Raw genomic sequence first — 7,346 nt, 5'->3', positions numbered from 1 at the left:
CCACAAGTTATTTAACCCTTCGATACACTTATCGTCTCGCCTACGAAACAACAGTTTCTCAACCGCCTTTGAGAGAAAAGAAACAAAGCAATGTGATATGCCGTTAACTACTTTAAAGGTTTCTTTAATTGAACAAAGAAAAAACCAACCACTCCAACATGTGTCCAAATTTAAACGATGCAAACCAACCACTCAAAAGCAGCTCCAAACTCAAGTAGTTTCTACACTGAAGCATGTATTACCACCTATTTAAATAAACATAATAGATTAATAGTTTTATGTAATAGAAAATTCTATATAATCATTTTTATGATGGAAAATATATATTAATTTACATAAAATAACTCTATAATTATAATTATAAATAAGTACACACAAGATTTTTAAGTACTTCAAAATGAGATTCCGCTCAAGCTTTGCAGTTAAGCTTGAAACAAAGCCCATCTCAAAACTATTTATGTTTAGCAAGGCAGTCCAAGCTCTAACCATTAGAATTTTAAAAAAGCAATAAAAAGATCATCTCAAAAAATCGGTGATAATGGTAACACCTGTATTTAAAAACAACACACATCTGAACTCAGTTATTTTTTCAAACTGCATAACGAAATTGCTCCTTTGAAATTCCATTGAACGCCAGCACCAGCAATCATAGAACATCTTGTGGTCCACTATACTGGGAACGACGACCAACGTGACCAAACAGCTGTGACAAATAAGGTTCAGCAGCAATCAGAACCACCAAAACTAACACATCCAAGCATCAGATTTTCAAAGTGGGGGCTCAATGAACCATTGCAGCGCAAGATATGCATTAGGAACCACCAGGATTTGATGTTATTCCATCAAACCCTACAGAGTCTAGCAACGCAAACCTGTGACCAACTTCATAATCACAAAACTAATTACAAAAACATGACCTTCAATTGTGCTTTACCTGGACGAAAAGAAACCGTGGGTGGGTTCAACTCAATCATCGATATTCAGGAACTTGCTATTCATGTTCAACCATCATAACGTCAGTGCCAGAAACTTGAGACCACAGCAGTGAACTTAATTTGTAAATGACGAACGACTAGGCAACGAGCAAATAGCATTAGACAGTTCAACAGCAAAGCAGCTTTGATATAACTGGTGCAGGCAGCAGAAGAAAGTTGACTACAGAACAGCAAGAAACAGCCAACTTATAGATAGCCAGTCGACGTAGACACTTAATCACCAGGGCAGCAGCAGGATCAGCTCCACGAAACCAAAAAAACAACCATCTTCGGGTACCGTGTCAAGCTTCAAAAGATGTTCCAGATTCTTGACAGAGATCATAAACTTAAATCGTAGTCCACAAGAAACAGAGCATCAGCAAGACCAACTCCGAAATCAAATACAAGGCTCAAATTATACAAATTTTAGCCTCCAATACAACACTACTCCAACAGTACATAAATTAAAATTCACCTACTTGATTCAAGTTTCTCATCTAGCAAAAACTACATCCTGGAGGAGTAACTAATGCTCTTTCAAAAGAAGCCTCGCAAATGCAAAAATAATCGTCGTAAATCAACTTGATGCGTAAATTATCACAAGAAAACTACAAGTATTAATAGATTATAAACTGAATTGGAATAATTACCATTGTAAAGTGTAAAGTCTAGTTTAAAATGATGATACCGTATTCAGTTTGCAAGTTCGTAAACGCGTTAGTTGCTTCGCACATTGACGTACTACCATCCTTGAATTATGGTACTTCATGAATGACTATCCGATAAAGTAGACTTGACAGCACTACGAACGAAGAATACTTGAAAAGCGTTATCTTTTAGAAAGAATTGTAGCCTCAAAGTATGTCATTGTGTACCGACAGAAACAGTTAAAATTTCTTGCACACTGATGCAATTCAGTGCTTAAGCTCAATAAAGACTTTTGGAATAATTGAACATCAGATGAACAGTCGTAGACATCTATAAAAATTTTAAATGTTGCTGACCAGTTATAGACATCAACTGTGTTATAAAATGTATAATACCATGACATTCAACTGCACAAAAGTATCTTCAAGCGACGATCTTGAAATTGTTAATTTTGACACCATATTGTGTAACTGTTGATGTTGTCTCTAATTGAACTGTTGGGATGATTTGAACACTGCTAGAGAGCCAATGGAGAAACAAAACACACACACCAGAGGTGAGATCCCGGGCCACCCCGTGCGACCTCTCTCAACAAAAGTACAATCTTTTATTAGAATAGGGGACCTGCCATGAGATCGCACCCTACATGGCAAAGGTCAAATAACAAGGTGCGATAAGACATAAAGGACCCCTACTAACAACAAGACCTGTTATATCCGATTACACACCGTGCACATATAAACGTTGATGCCAATGACCAAATTTCAGGACCAATGAGTACAAACTTAAAAAAACACAGATATGTAGAGAACTCAAAAAAAGTTATTTCTTTAGGAAAAACGTGTTGCCAATATAAGTCAATGTTCACTTGTATTGAAAAAAATCTTTTCAACGAATTGTAAGGCAATTGAAAATTTTTGCTCATTGATGCAAACAAGATCTAGTTTTATGCCTTTCATAAACCGACCCAGTATGCTCACCCATAAATGAGACGACTAGAATATGGGGAAACAAGAATATATATTCGCTTTAGATTAAACTCATCAAGATGGACCAACTATAAACATGAATTGTGCTTTAAATTGTATACTACCATGATAAGCAGTTGGATGAAAGTACCTTCAAGTGATAACGAGGAATATGTTAGTTTTGATAGCGTATGTTGAATAATTGTTGTTGATGTTGCCACTATTCGAACTGTAGAGAGGATTTGAGCAGTGCTAGGCATCCAATAGATATACACACACACACACACACAGAAACAGGCGCACACCAGAGGAGAGATCCCGGGCAACCCCGTGCGACCTCTCCCCAAAACAAAAATAGGATTTTTTTATTAAGATAGGCGACCTGCCATGCGAGCGCACCCAACATGGCAAAGGTCAAAGTAACAAGGTGTAATAGGACATACAGGATCCCTACATAAATCGAGATCCGTTACTTCCGATTACATACAAACCTGGGTGCCAATAATCGTACGTTACTTCTCAGCTATACATCAACATCAAGTTCCAGAACAAGGTAAATCCGACAAGTCTGAAGGTCAATCAAATCAATCAAGGTCATCAACATTTCATCACAACAAAACACAGCAGAAAGGAAGTCACCGGATGCCAGAAAACCTGCAATAATACAAACATTCAAGTCAATCAAATACTAACATATTTTATTTAAAATAAAGCTTAACCACTAGATAAGCATATCAAACATGTAAACTGGGCAAAAACTTAAACGAATAACAATAACAGTTACTATATTGTGATACAGATGCCGACTAACCACCCTTCAAGAAATTATTCGAAGCAAGCAAAAGAAAGAAACAAGTACTCACAAATTTAATTAAAAACAAAGCAACATACTATATCAAAAATAAGCAAAACCGCTAGATAAGCATATACTAAAATCAAAGCATAACTAGTCAAGCCCTAACAGATACTATTATCAAGCCCTAACAGGTTTTTATAAACAAAGCAAAACCCCTAGAGCATAACAGACGATATCGAACCAAAGCAAGCAAAGGCATCAAGCACCAACAGATTCTATTTTAACAAAGCAAAATCGCTAGATAGGCATAACAAACGGTTTCAAGGTTAACCAGCTTGGTTTCGCTGTCGAATTTTACTTGAATATTTCAGTCGTTTCAAAACTAACTGTAACAAACAGTTTGGTTTACAGTTTATACCAAAAAACAGTCCTATAACCTGGACTGTACAGTATTCAACGTTTTTTACACAATTGGAACCGTTAGAACCGTTACTAACAGAATCCAAACATCAACAGTTAGAACCGTTACTAATGGTTTATTTCACAATTTGACCTAAAAACTATCAAAAACCAGACGTAAACACACCAAACTGACAAACGATGTACAATAACGGTGACTATATTCAAAAACAGATATCCAATAACTACCATCCTTCAAGAAATCAATCAAAGCAGATGTAAACACATCACATAACAACTTTTTTTTGCATAAAATTACAAAAAAAATACAATAAACATATAGCTAAAGTAAGTCAACCGTACCTTCCACACCGTACACGCCGTCAAGAGACTGCAGATCTGAGATGTTGATAACCAAATCGACGCCAAACAATCCAGTTACCGCCGATCAAAGGTAGATCAACAAAAAAACGTCAAAATCTCGCGTCAAAACCCTAGGCATCCTGCAAAATCGCCACAAATCGATCCGTAAAAACATAAAACAACCGCATCAGAACGTAGATCATGAACAGATCTGTTTGAATAACGCGTTGATTGAACGGAAGACGAAAAGATGAAGATCGGATCTGAAACTTGTTGCAAGATGAAGACGATATCCACTCATTTGTTCGCGAGATGAAAGGAAACGGTTTCGTGATTTGGTATTTATAAAGGAAACGGTACTGATGGACGGATGAGATTTGAAGATGGGATGATGATCCGACGGCTAATAGATGGGGTGGTGACGTGTGGTTATAGGTTTTTCCGCTAAAGGCGGTCGCACGAGGAAGTGGAAATTCCCTACCGACCGGTTTTTAAGTCTACGGTTCAACTGACCCGGCCCGGTTACAGATAACCACACCGCCTTGAATTTAGTTTGAGGGTGAGCCACCAAACTTCATTTATTAAGAAAAAGAGTAAACTCTCATTTTGGTCTTTATGGTTTGGGCATCTTTGCCATTTTAATTCAAATCTCAAACTTTTTACATCTGGGTCTATGTGGTTTGCTGTTATTTTAGTCCAAAATCCAAAAACCCTTTATTTTGACTGTTGAAAACTGATTATTTTGTCCTTTAGTGTAGGGGCATTTTGGTCCATGTTAATTTATTATAACATTTCAATAATTAATAACATCATCTTCAAGAACATCATCATCAAAACCCAGAAAATCAAGAACATCATCTTCAAGAAAATCAAGAACCCAGAAAATCAAGAACATCATCTTCAAGAACATCATCAAAACCCAGAGATCGTTCATCTTCAAACATCATCATCAAAACCCATAAAATCAAGAACATCTAAAACCCAGAAAATCACCATCCTCACTCACCAATCACCATCCACCGCAACCACCACACGCTTCCACCGCAACCACCACCACCTCCATTACCACCAGAACATCATCTTCAAGATCTGAACCACCATCTCTCACGGAGAGAGGAACGCATAGATGACGATGACAATGGTGGATCTGAGTTTCGGTAGGGTTTCGAACGAGAGAGAAACATGAGAGAGAAACACGGTGGATCTGTTGTCCACCACAACCACTTCGTCGCCGCCCACCCCAACCCTAACCAAACACCCACAAACACCCAAAAATTTCAACCTTTCAACTGGAAATTACCTTTACAGAAATGGCGAGCTTAGGTTTCGATTTGGCACCGGAAACTTCTCATCACGTGTTCCGTGTGGTTCTGTCCAGCAAACGCCTCCGTCATTCAGTATCAGCACCGTTCACCGGAGGAATCCGGAGGATGAGTGTCTTCGTCGCCACCGCCACGTCAGCTGCAGCGGCGTTAACCGGAGGAGGAGGAGGAGGAGGAGGAGGAGAGTGATGACTTTAGAGAGAGAGAGTGGGAGACTTTAGAGATAGAGAGAGAGAGAAGAGAGATAGGGAGAGAGGTGGGAGACTTTTGGGGAAGATGAAGATCTGGGGAAAAGATGAAGATTCTTTTATAATGTCCTAATCTCAATATTTAGTTATAATAATTTTAAAATGACCAAAATACCCCTGAGGGTAAGGACAAAACAGGAGGTTTTAATTTGGGGATTCTGGTCAAATATCACTTTTGGACCAAAATGACAACAAAATGCAAACCACGGGGACCCAGATGTAAAAAGTTTGAGATTTGGACTAAAATGACAAAACTGGAAAAACCGCAAGGACCAAAATGGCAGTTTACTCTAAGAAAAATGAAAACTCATTCTAGAAAGGGGTGGCGGTACAACTTGTTGATCGTCTATCTTTTGTTTTAATGTAATTTGATAAATATGAATGAGATAATCAATTTTCAAAAAAAGCACAATTTGAAAAAAAAAATAAGTGTAGCTGATAATTATTTTATAAGTTTACAATCTTTTACTCATTATAATTGATACTCAACTTGGTTCTAAAGTGCTTAATAATTCTTATCATAATCATTAATCCTCTACAAAGTTTCTTAATTAATTTTACATTGTTAGCCAATAAAGTAATGAAATTATTTTCATTAAATACATAAGAGAATTTGTTGCATATTTGCATCAACTATAAAGTTTTAAGTATCCATAAACGAAAAACTAAACATAAATCATATGTGCATAGATATACCATTCAAAATCATTTGTTTTGCAAATAATATAAAAACGATTCACGATTGTATGAACCATTTCTGTTTTTGCAAATCGAATCAGGTAGTGAAGAATGCTTGTGTATGTTGAAGCCTATGTTAATCTATTTTTTTAACTACAAGTTTCTGTTAATCTCTGTCGTATGTGTGACTCGAACCTAAGATCTTCCCCTCTCAAACACCTGTTTAAAGGTTTTGTCTTTGCAAATGAACCACCACATTATTGGTTATGAAATCTTCTTTAACATTGAATACTGATATACACATTTATCGTCAATCTTTACAGTAAATGTTAAACAAGTAAATATGAACACAACTGTTGTATTTTAATTAAAAAAATATCATTATAAATTTAATACACGAAAATTTCACAAAAAATTGTTTTAATAAGGTTCAAATAAAAATTATAATTATAATAATAGTTGTCATTGTTAATTATAAACTATAAAATTATAAAAAATAATAATTGTAATTGTAAATTATAAATTGTAAGTTATAAATTATAAAAATGTTTAAAATAAGAGCGAATTTTGTGAGAAAGTTTTAATATATTTAATCTAATAAAAGATATGATCAACTTAAAGATAAATATTGGTCAACTTAAAGATATATTTAAAATAGGAACGAATATTAAAGTAGGGTTAGGATATAATAGAAAGTTTATTTGGGTAGGAAGCCTAGAAAATAATTTTGACATCTATTTATTTAATCAAGGGCTAAGATTAAATGAGTGAAATTGAAGAGAAAAAAGGAGGCGCGTGGATTTGTTTAGGGACATTCTAGTCAATCCAAAGCAATAGTTTCTCTCTCATCCAATTCTCCCCATTTTTTAAACGTTAATAACTCTTTCATACGACATTTTTTTTTATAAAAATTGCACCAAAAAACGAGCGTTTTTTTTATATTTAAAACG

The 7,346-nt window shown here is 35.7% G+C and overlaps 1 long non-coding RNA gene across 4 annotated transcripts; it reads right to left on the bottom strand.

Annotated features, from left to right (window-relative positions):
• Positions 1–330: 330 nt before the first annotated feature.
• Positions 331–4,489, bottom strand: LOC110889400. Of its 4 annotated transcripts, none has more exons than XR_002563568.2 (3): positions 4,149–4,489; positions 935–3,244; positions 331–872 (listed from the first exon to the last, which is right to left on the bottom strand). It is a non-coding gene; the product is annotated as an uncharacterized LOC110889400 (long non-coding RNA). The 4 variants fall into 4 exon arrangements; XR_002563569.2 differs by having other exon boundaries at positions 331–858; XR_002563573.2 differs by having other exon boundaries at positions 331–703.
• Positions 4,490–7,346: the final 2,857 nt, after the last annotated feature.

Source organism: Helianthus annuus, chromosome 11 (genome assembly GCF_002127325.2).
Source record: "Helianthus annuus cultivar XRQ/B chromosome 11, HanXRQr2.0-SUNRISE, whole genome shotgun sequence".
Classification (NCBI taxonomy): domain Eukaryota; kingdom Viridiplantae; phylum Streptophyta; class Magnoliopsida; order Asterales; family Asteraceae; genus Helianthus; species Helianthus annuus.
Note: the sequence above shows the minus strand (reverse complement) of the source record. Positions and strands in the feature narration are given on the sequence as shown.